Source organism: Amphiprion ocellaris, chromosome 20 (assembly GCF_022539595.1).
Source record: "Amphiprion ocellaris isolate individual 3 ecotype Okinawa chromosome 20, ASM2253959v1, whole genome shotgun sequence".
Lineage (NCBI taxonomy): Eukaryota > Metazoa > Chordata > Actinopteri > Pomacentridae > Amphiprion > Amphiprion ocellaris.
The window spans coordinates 16,856,908-16,867,427 of NC_072785.1; the positions used below are offsets into that span (position 1 = coordinate 16,856,908).

The 10,520-nt window shown below is 37.0% G+C and overlaps 1 long non-coding RNA gene across 3 annotated transcripts; it reads left to right on the forward strand.

Moving 5' to 3' along the window:
• The first annotated feature begins 548 nt into the window (after positions 1–548).
• Positions 549–5,412, forward strand: LOC129347684 (uncharacterized). Of its 3 annotated transcripts, none has more exons than XR_008599893.1 (3): positions 549–644; positions 2,412–2,512; positions 4,121–4,525. It is a non-coding gene; the product is annotated as an uncharacterized LOC129347684 (long non-coding RNA). The 3 variants fall into 3 exon arrangements; XR_008599894.1 differs by adding an exon at positions 4,567–5,412 and having other exon boundaries at positions 572–644; positions 2,412–4,465; XR_008599892.1 differs by having other exon boundaries at positions 2,412–4,525.
• The last annotated feature ends 5,108 nt before the right edge of the window (positions 5,413–10,520 follow it).

The following is a 10,520-nucleotide window of genomic DNA, read 5'->3' on the forward strand; positions in this document are numbered from 1 at the left end:
GCAACATTACCTCTCTGAATGTCCATAATTTCATTAAATTACTTCTCTTCCACTGCTCAAGTTCAATCCAGTATATAAAATGACATTAATAGTGAATAAACTAACAACCAGCCATTGTATTTATTTCTTACTGTATGTATTTGTAATAAAACATGAGTTGAAACATCCTACTTTTGGATCTAGAACTGCACAAGTCGTTCATTTTCAGTCACCTGACGAGTTAAACTCCCCTTTTTATGTGAGGTTGAAGCAGAAAGTCTGAGTTAACAAAGAAAGTTGTTTATAATTTGCGATACCTGTTATCTCTGACTGAGGCTTTAGTTTTTTTTGAGCTGATTTACACGTAGAAACTTTGTTCAGGAAAATTTCTCAGTAGCTCAGAGGACAGGCTGCTTTTTACACAACCTTGTAAGAGAATGTCTGTCAATGCTTTCAGCAGAATTTAGAAACACAACACTTCCTAAACAGATATTTTGAGGCTGTGAGGTCTGACCGTTTGAGAGTATATCAGTGTGTTTGTTTTGTGGTCTTTCTGTTTCTAGGTGGAAGCTGAATTAGTGAGGATGGACTCCTGCTCCTGTCATCTCTAAGCTCCTCACACATCTTTACCTGCACATGAGGAAAATCACTCCTGTAGAATGCAGGTACTGTTTGTCATTATTAAAATAAAAAGATGTTGCCTGGTGACCTGTCAGAAACCCATTATACAGAGTCAGCCAAAATAATGTTTACACACATCAGGAAAAGAAAAACTTGCATAAATATTTCAATACCAAATTTATTCAGACATCACGAGATTAATAAAAGTTATCTTTGGCCTCTACAATTACAAGAGGTGCTCAAAGTGGTGGCCACTGGCTTCCAGACATTTCTGTTGTGTTGTAGACGTCACTTGTTGATGCTCCATTCATGAGGGTAGCGCCATCTGTTGGGAAAACATCGTACAACAGGACACAGAGTTATCGTGATTTGATCAAACTTAGAAAGAGGAATCTATATGTGTAGAAGTACTTATACAAATGAAATATTTATAAAAGTTTTTCTTTTCCTGATGTGTGTACATTATTTTGGCTGACTCTGACTCTGAACTTAATGAGAACAAAACTGTCATTTAATTGTTGCTCTGAAAGCTTCTTTAGTGAAAACCAGCTGGTGTTCTGCTTTGAAACAAACTGCTGTTGAGGTCTGTGTTTTTAGGTTTAACCCCACAGTTTCTGAATGAACTGATAGTTTGTTTTTTTTCCTGATCAATGTGGACGTTATAATTGATGGTAACATTTACTGATCATATAATCAGCATGACAATATAACAGTATAACATTCTGACCACCTGACTAATACTGTGTTGGTCCCTTTATGCTGCTAAAACTCCTCTGACCCAGTGGTTCATCAGAACCTCTGGGGATGTCCTGTGGATTCTGTGGATCCTGTGGGTTGCAGGGTGGGTCCTACCTAGACCAGGCTGATCCTGGACCATCCCACAGATGCTCAATCAGATCTGGATGTGGGGAGTGTGGAACCCAGGTGAACAGCTTAGCTCTGTCGTGTTCCTCGGACCACTCCTGAGCAGTTTTAGTTTGTCCTGCTGAGGGTGGCAGCTGGCATCAAGGACTGCTGTTGCCATGGAGACTAGGGGGTTGTTTGTCCTGCAGTGTTTAGGTGGTGGTACATGTCAAACATCCACATGAACGTCAAGGTTTCCCAGCAGAACGTTGCATTAGAACAAGATGATGGATGTTGTTCTCTTCAGCTGTCAGTGGTCAGAATGTTGTGGCTGATCGGTGGATCTGTCTGCCTTTACTCTGACATCCAGAGTTATACAAAAGTGTAGTATGTGTGCAGTGCAGAAGAGATTTACTTTATTGTATGCAGTTTTAGTGGTCCCATCAGAGAAAATCATATCCATATACAGATTTTTATTAATTCCAGGGCTGGTTCAGTAAAGATTATAATAATAACTACATCAGATAATTCTTGGTCGCAGTTGGAATTTTGCAGCCTGAGAGATGGTTGAGAAGGTTTGCAGTTCTTGTTTTAGCAAAATATGTTATAATAGAAGATCTTTATTGTCATTGTACATGAAATTATCTGCAAACCAGCAAAGTGTATCAGTCTGAGGTATCTAAAAATAAATAAGTAAAGAAAAATGCTTCTAAAGCCAATAATAAACAGAATATTTTGAGGGAATATTCTAAAAAGGAAAGAAAAGCTCCATTCTCACTCCTCTCAGGATAAACTGTCATTAAAATTGACTTTAAATTTAGCTTCAACACGAGATAAAAACATTTACTTTCATTACTGATATTGTCAAGTTTTAATAAAGTTCATGCTACTTTTATAAAATGATGAAAGTGAATAAATTGTATTTCTGTGATCTGTGTTTGATTTCTGTCTTTTCTCCTGTCATCCAGATGTTCAGAGGGAGATGATGCCACATCTGGTCCAGCTGATGGAAGGTCTTGAAGTTCTCTGACTGGCCTCGACTGAAGATGGTCGTCTCACTGGATTTAAGGTTCAGATGCTCAGTAACAAACTCCACCAATGAGCCAACAGGGAAGCTTTAGGTTTATTAAATGTTGCTATGAAGGTATCGCTGTTTTTCTTTGTGAATGCAATGTGCTCCAACTGAAACTTGAATTAGAACTTAGAAGTAAATCCTTCCATCTGAAAGGATTTAGTTGCATTAATAACCTCATAACATTCTAATTTTTATTCCAGTCTTGGTTGGAAATAGAATCTCTGTATTGATTCAGGTAAAAACTGAACTTCACAGCATGTTGGAGCAAAACAACCAGATGAAAACTGTGATGGTGTTGGATTGTCAGACCGTAATGTTGCAGCTCAAAGCAGCTTTTCTATCTCAGTTCATTCTGACATTCAGCTATGAATCAACACAGCAGATGGTGATCCATGCTGTGGAAGTCTCACATCTCCTGATTTAATGGAGCTGCTTTGCACTTTTTACACTGTTTATTCACCAACACTTTATTTAATAAAAGTCCCATCTAGTTTTTATGAGGAATGTGATGTTTTAATTTCTCTGTGAATAACTGCAGTCTAATGCAACAGCTGGAGTTGTAACATCTGTCCTGATATTGATCATGAAGTATTGATCAGAATACTTATGGTCAGCAGTCATCCCTGAAGTTTTATATTAAAATCTTTACTTGTGTTGTGAACTTTGGTAAGAAGCAGAAACGTTAGCGTTGCCATGGATACATGAGTGTTAAATTCTGTCCATGTTTCCATTTTGGGAAATTCAGTCCAGTTCCAGAATGTGGAGGAATTTAGTCTCACAATCACAGACAACAAATATTATCTGAAAGTCGGGTTATTGTTGTTTATCAGCACAATACAAAAAGATTAATGTTAGAAATATTCCAGTTAAGACTCTAGAATATCATGATTTATGTAAATTTACCTCAATAATATGAATGTTCAGGTTAAGATTGTACAGTGATATTTATTATGCAAGTTTAGCTGATTAAAGTTTATGACTCTGCACTAAAATATTATTTAAATTGACATCATTATTATAATATTTAGGGTCAGACCCTACAGTATTGAGATTAAGAAATCAAATATTCTATAAAATGTAAATACACTGAACTCATTTGGATATATTTAAGTGAGACTCTACAATATTATTTGACACAAATCTATCTAAATCAAAATTTTAATAATTTTCACGCCAAACATTTACTGGACTGATTTAAACATTAAAATCACTCCTTTCTAATCCTCTGCTGTACGTTCAAACCTGAGGCCTTAAATAGAAACACACAAGTATCTGATTGAAGGAACTTCTGCAGAGTCCTGGTTCCAGAACATGATGATAGAATTATAGACAAACTTTAACAAAAGCTGCCTGAGAGTTTACAGGTTTTTATGTTAGATTTCTTCAGTAATTTAATGAGAGTTATCAGCAAAAATCAAGTGTTCATTTGATGAACTTCATTTCCTAAAACATCCAGAATTGGAGCTCATATCTTTGGCAGCTGTAAAGTTTCTGCTCCTTCAAAGTTCACAACACAATGAATGAATTCCTAAAACACTCTCAATGCTGGAGAGCGTTTGTGATGCTGAAGCAGTGACCAGTTTTTCTGTTTCTTCTCTGGAGATGCACAATGAGGGACGTCTGCAGAGACTGAGAAAGAGTCTCACCACATCCTGACATGAGGAAAAAGACTTTATTGAAGACTACAATGAGAAAAACTATCAGACAGCAGACGGCTGCATTCAAGGTGAGCTCTGAACATTTGATCTGGAACAGGAATTCAATAACGGCAGCATGAGCTTCATTTCAGTCTGTAGCTGCTGAATTCATGGATGAATCATCTGGCACTAGAGAAGAAGACCATCAAACATCCACGTCAGCTGATGGAGGTCCAAGAGTCTCACCAAACAAACAACCTACAGAGTGAAGACCTCAAATCTGATTGGACGGCCTCCTATTCAGCCACATGTGTGAACAAATGCCTCTAAGCTGATTTGTTTTCTAAAATAAATCTAGTTTGAGTCCTAATCTATGCCTGTGTGTTTGCTTCTTTACACCGCTGTTAACAGTTTAGGCTGTTAGATTGTTCCAGATAAGACAAGTACAAGATTCTTCAGAGCCGTTCTACCACGAGCCTGACAGGAAGAACTCCAACAGCTACTGAATGTTCCTGTGGTCCCCTCAAGGCTACAGGAGGAGCCCTACGAGGACGAGCCGGTCCACCTGATGGTGGCCAGTCGCTGTGGTTCAAAGCCAACACCGACTACGTGGACTTCTACTGGACCACACGGAGGCCTTCAAACCAGACCAACAAGTTCAGCGACTCCCCGACTCGTGGGTCTGAGGACGCCGCCGAGCCTCGGTCCAGCCGGCCTCCTGTCTGTGGGTGTTTGAGTGCTGAGAGGTTTGTGGATGCATGTGAACGTGTCTGTGTTGAAACAGCAGCTTTTGACTCAGTAACGCCGGGAAAAACAAAGAGATCCTTTATTTGTGACTTCCACTAAAAAAACTGAAGAAAATAAGTTTGCCAGGGTTCTGACTGATAACAGATTATTAAATAATGAAAATAATCGTTTAAATATTCCTTTAAACAATCCTTTTAGGTCTACATTTCCTTTACACTGACTTCTTGGTATATGTACAATTATTTTGGGTGGAATATACCATTAAGCCTGATGTTCAAGGGTTCTTCTGGGAATATACCATTAAACCAACCTTTTAGGTAAATGTTCCAGGATGTTGGGTAGAATATACCATCAGATCAAACTTTTACATCTACATTGGAAGATTTTAAAGTAGAATATTACTCCAAACCATCCTTTAGGTCTACATTTAAGGTGGAATACTCCTTTACACCAAGATTTTTTGGTCTACATTGAAGGATTTTAGGTGGAATATTCCTTTGAACAAACTTTTTAAGTTTATGTTAAAGGATGTTGGGTGGAATATACCATCAGACCAAACTCCAAGGTCTACAGTAGTGATTTTTAGGTGGAATATCCCATTAAACTCACCTTTTAGGTCTATATTGGAGGATTTTAGGTGGAATGTTCTTCCAAACCGTCTTTTAGTCTACATTTAAGGATGTTTAGGATGGTATATTCTTCCGAACCAACTTCTCAGGTCTACATTTCAGGTGGAATATTCCTCCATACTAACTTTTTTGGTCTACATTGAAGGATTTTTTCTAAACCACCCTTTCGGGTCTATATTTGAGGTTTTAGGTGGAATATTCCTTTTAACCAGCCCCTCAGGTCTCTGAGGATTTTGGATGGAATACTCGGTTAAACCAACATTTTAGGTGTATGTCCAAGGATTTTTGGTGGAATGTTCCTTTAAGGTGGATGTTTGAGGACCTTGTAGGTGGAATACTTCCTGAAACTAACGTTTTATGTCAACATTCAAAGATTTAAGGTGGAATATTCCTTTAAACCAATTTCATGTTTTGATCGTTACCAAGTGAGGAACCTCAATCCAGACTCCTCATAATGACGTTTGAGATTTATGCTGCTGTTATTTGTTTAGTCCAGACTAAATGACAGAAATCCACAACTGTAATTTTATTTCAGGACTCGGTTATTAAATGTCAAAACAATCCATGTGACTCTAAAAACTCAACAGCTGTACAAAGTCTAAGATTAAACTCTCCACAAGGATCCAAAACAAGTTGGACTTCTACATGAGAGCTTTAATTATTCTTCATCTACTTCCTGAAAAGTTTGGTCAATAAAAAAGACAAAAACTAATATTTTCAGCTGAACTAAAGACAGACTTTGTGATTTTTTTGCTCACATGTTGTGTTGTTGTAAACTTACTCTTTCAAATAAATAGCCTCCTAACCCCCTGTAAACCAGCGTTTGTCCTGTTTTTGTGTTGTTCCTCGGTGACCCTAGACAGCTGGGTCCTAATGTTTTTTGAGCAACACACCATACTATGATGTTTTTACAATGATGGTTCTACTATGGAACCAGTTTGACATGTTCAGGTGTTCTTTGTGTGAAAACTCAGAGATTTCAGGTATCAGAAGGTGGTTTTCAACTTTCTTTGTTAACTTTCTGCCTCAACTTTAAACTAAATTTCCTTCACTAACCCAGCCCTCTGGACTTCCAGTAAGCTGTGTTCCTATTGGCTGTCCAGGTGGCTGCTTGGTGTTATCAGGAACACCTGAGCAGCTCAGTGTCTTCCTGCTTTATTTAGCTGCAGTCAAACATTTCCTCTGCTTCTCTTCACCACTGAACTGGGTTTGGCTCCGTTGCTTAGTTTGTTCTTTAGGCGTTGGCTTGCAGCTTCCAGCAGTAAAATCGTCTTTAATGTGTTTCTTGGTGTGTTTTAGGGCTTTGTACTGGATAGTTGTCTTGGTAAATGTGGTTCTTTAGCCACAGTTAGCACATGGTGCTAATGTGTGCAGTGATTAGTGGATTTGGTACAGCTGAGTTGTGTCTTTATCTTGGCTGTAGTGAGTCTTCAGAGGTTTTGGTCAGACACATTCTGTATTCTTGTTTGAGAACCAACGTTGGTTGTCCAGAAGGTAAGAGTTCCTGTCCTGATTCTCTGTTTAAAGAGGTTCTCTGGTAGGCTGCAGGAGACTTTAGTGTTTGGGTTGTGCTAGTTTGGTTTTTGTATGGTTTCATTTGGATGACTATCTTGAGGCCCCTTCATGTGGTTTAGAGAGGTTTTCTGGAACAGTTCTACAAAGCAACCTGCAGCAGAAGAGACTTTGAGAGTTTTTAGGAAGTTCTGGAGACCAGACATTAGAGCAGCAGAAACATTTGTCAGCAGTTTGAGCAGGAGAAGGTGAGCTTCAGATTAGAAATGAGACAGAAACCTTCTTGACCCGTGTGGTGAGGTCCTGTACCAAGAGTTTGAGCAGGTTGTGAAGAGTCTGTAGTTCTTTGGTCTGAAAGCACAAGAAGAATCGACTCATTAAAGGAGAAAACAGGAGATATTGTTGGTTCTTCTGTCGCTCTGCAGTTTCCTTAGACTGAATATCAAGTTTATATTTTAAATGATTTCCCATGTGAGCCCAAGAAGACTTCAATAAACTCCATCCATCCCCTGGACACAACAGATTTTATTACGATGCTAAATCTTTTTTTTTTTTAAATATCTTTTTGAGTTTTAATCATAGTTTTAGCATAGTTTTTTCTCTTTGCTTGTTTAGTTTTGTCATCTGTGTGAAAGATGCTAAACAAATAAAGTTGAATTGATAAACTGAATAATTGACTAACTCATGATTGTGACAACAGAAGTATTTTCATTGTGATTTAAGAGTTTGTTTCATTTTTAAGGTTGGGATTAAAATCTTGACAGGAAAAAAAGATTAAAGAAATAAACTACATTAAAAAAGCAATTAGAAAATAATAAAGAAAGTTGGGGGGAAAAAAGCAATTAAATCAAAGGAAAAAAACATTTAATACAATAAAACTTTTAAAAAGAAAATTAAATATCAAATACAATTAAATAATATTAAACAGACAAAATATTTAATTAGATAATTAAACAGAAGATACAAAACATGTAATTATGAAATTAAACAAAATTTCTTAAACAAAATATTAAACATTAAAGATGAAATATTTTAGATAAACATTTAAAAAATACAATTAAACAAAAAGAATATTAAACATTTAAAAAAATACAAAACATTAAATTAGATTATTAAACCTTTAAAAAGACAAAACATTTAATTAAAAAAATAAATACTTAATTAGAAAATTAAATCTTAAAGACAATAAAACTTTAAATAGGCATTAAACAGAAAATACAATGAAGCATTTAAAAAGAAAATTAAACATTAAAAGGTGGTAAAACATTTGAAAAGAAAAACCTTAAAGATTTAATTGAAAAATTAAACATCGGGAAAGAAAAGGAAGTTTTTCAAACAAGCCGATAAAACATTTGAAAAAACAAACATTAAAAAGATAAAACATTTGGAAATCAAATCAGACATTAGAAAATAATAAAATGTGAGAAAAGAGCAAAACTAAACATTTAAGAAGAATCAAACTAAAGACAAAACATTTGAAAAGACACCAGTTAAACTTTAGAAGATCAAATTAAACAGAAGAGACAATAAAACGATCAAAAGGAGCAAAAACAGATGAAGGTCTTAAAGTGTTTTCTAGTCTGAAATGAAAACATCAAGTTGTTTCTTCAAACATTTCCTCTTTCTATGTTCTTGGTTTGATTGTGGACAGATTTACTAAGAACTCATTTAAGAAAACTGCTTTCCAGATAAAGTCTACTAGTAGTTGAAGGCATTGATCAAGCTAATGTTACCTTCTGATCTCCACAAACTTTACTGTTCAGTGAAGAGAATCAAAGTTTGTTGAGGATTTCTAAAAAACCCACAGGTGAAGGTCTGAGAAGAACTCAGATTGATGGTCTAAATGTGAAATCAAGACTCATGGTCACAAGTTTTAAGGCTTCTGTTAACCAGAAAGTTCAAACTAACAGAGAAGTACTGAGAAAATTTTAAAACTTCAGCCCTCAGACTGTCTGAAAGTTCAAACTAACAGAGAACTACTCAGGAACTTAGAGGATATCAGTCCTTGGACTGTCTGAAAGTTAAATCTAACAGAGAACTACTGTGGGACTTCGAAAATTTCAGCCCTCAGACTGTCTGAAGGTTCAAACTAACAGAGAACTACTGTGGGACTTAGAAAATTTCAGCCCTCAGACTGTGAAAGCTCAGGTCCTGAGGACTCGGGAGGTCTGGAGGCTTTGGAAAGTCTTGGAACTGAGGGTTCCACCCTCCAGCACAAAGGCTGAAGTCCAACCTCCTGAGAAAAACGGTCGAGTCGAGACTCGAGTTAAAAAAAAATTCGAAAACGACAAAAAATAGATGATAAATGCGCAAAAACGAGAAGAATTAGTATCTGAGCGAATAGCTCAGGAGGATAAGAGACAGACTACCAAGTGGAAGGTCGCAGGTTCAAGACCCGCCACTGGCCCTTTTCTTTCTTTGTCTTTGTCAGGATTTTGAGAAAATTTAAGAAGTGTCTGGTCTTGAACCAGCGACCTGCAGCTCCATAGGCAAATCCTTAACTCACTGAGCTACAGATCAGATAAAAAGAAATGATTTCGTCGTCCCTTTGACATCGTAGTTCCTGAAGTGACCACATGGGTGGAGCCAAGGCGGAGTCTGGGTGGAGCTGGGGCGGAGAGTAGGCGGGGAGGTGGGTGGCGGCCTCCCCCCTCTACTCCCCCACCTCCCCCCACCGCCCACCACACCTTCCCCCACCCGACGAGTTCTTCGAGTCTCCACGAGTTCTTCGAGTCTCCACAGGTTTTCCCGAGTTTCTGGAGTTTCCACGAGGTCGGAGGCAGAACAAGTTGTCATGAAGAGGTGTTGAAGTCGGCCAGGATGGACTGACTTTTTACAGCGACTAGAAGGAAGACGACTAGAAGAACTTTAACCAGCATCCATAAAATCCATGGAGTCGCTCCAGAGAAATGAAGGGAGGTCAACTTTTATCAACCTCCATCCAGATGTTCAACTTGATATCTTTACTTGGAGATTTTTAGCACCACAAACCTTTAGTATCACACTTTATCATCATTTATTAGGACTTTAATGGAATCCACCAGCAGATTTACTTTTTGTTGACAAACTTTATTCTTGTCATCGTGGGACTGCAGTATTTAAAACTCTTCCTTCTATTTGCCCTCATGTTTATTAATTTTAGTGGAGAAAGTTATTTTAGTTGTCGATTAGTCTCTTAAAAACCAAATAATAAATTGGATTAGTCAAGAGGTTTTAATTTCTTACTTTGTCATATTTTAGATATGACAAAAAAATATAAAAATAAAGCATCTTGAGACAATTTGAACTGTAATTGGCGTTATATAAATAAAATTGAATTAAAATTGTATATATCTTGTAATGTTGGAGTAATTCAGCCATATATGTTGGAAAACACATTTTCTTTGTCCATCAATCTGTTGATTGTTTTCTCCAGTAATTCATTTATTGTTTTGGTTTATAAAATGTCAAACCCAAATATAAAGTTTATTTAAAGTT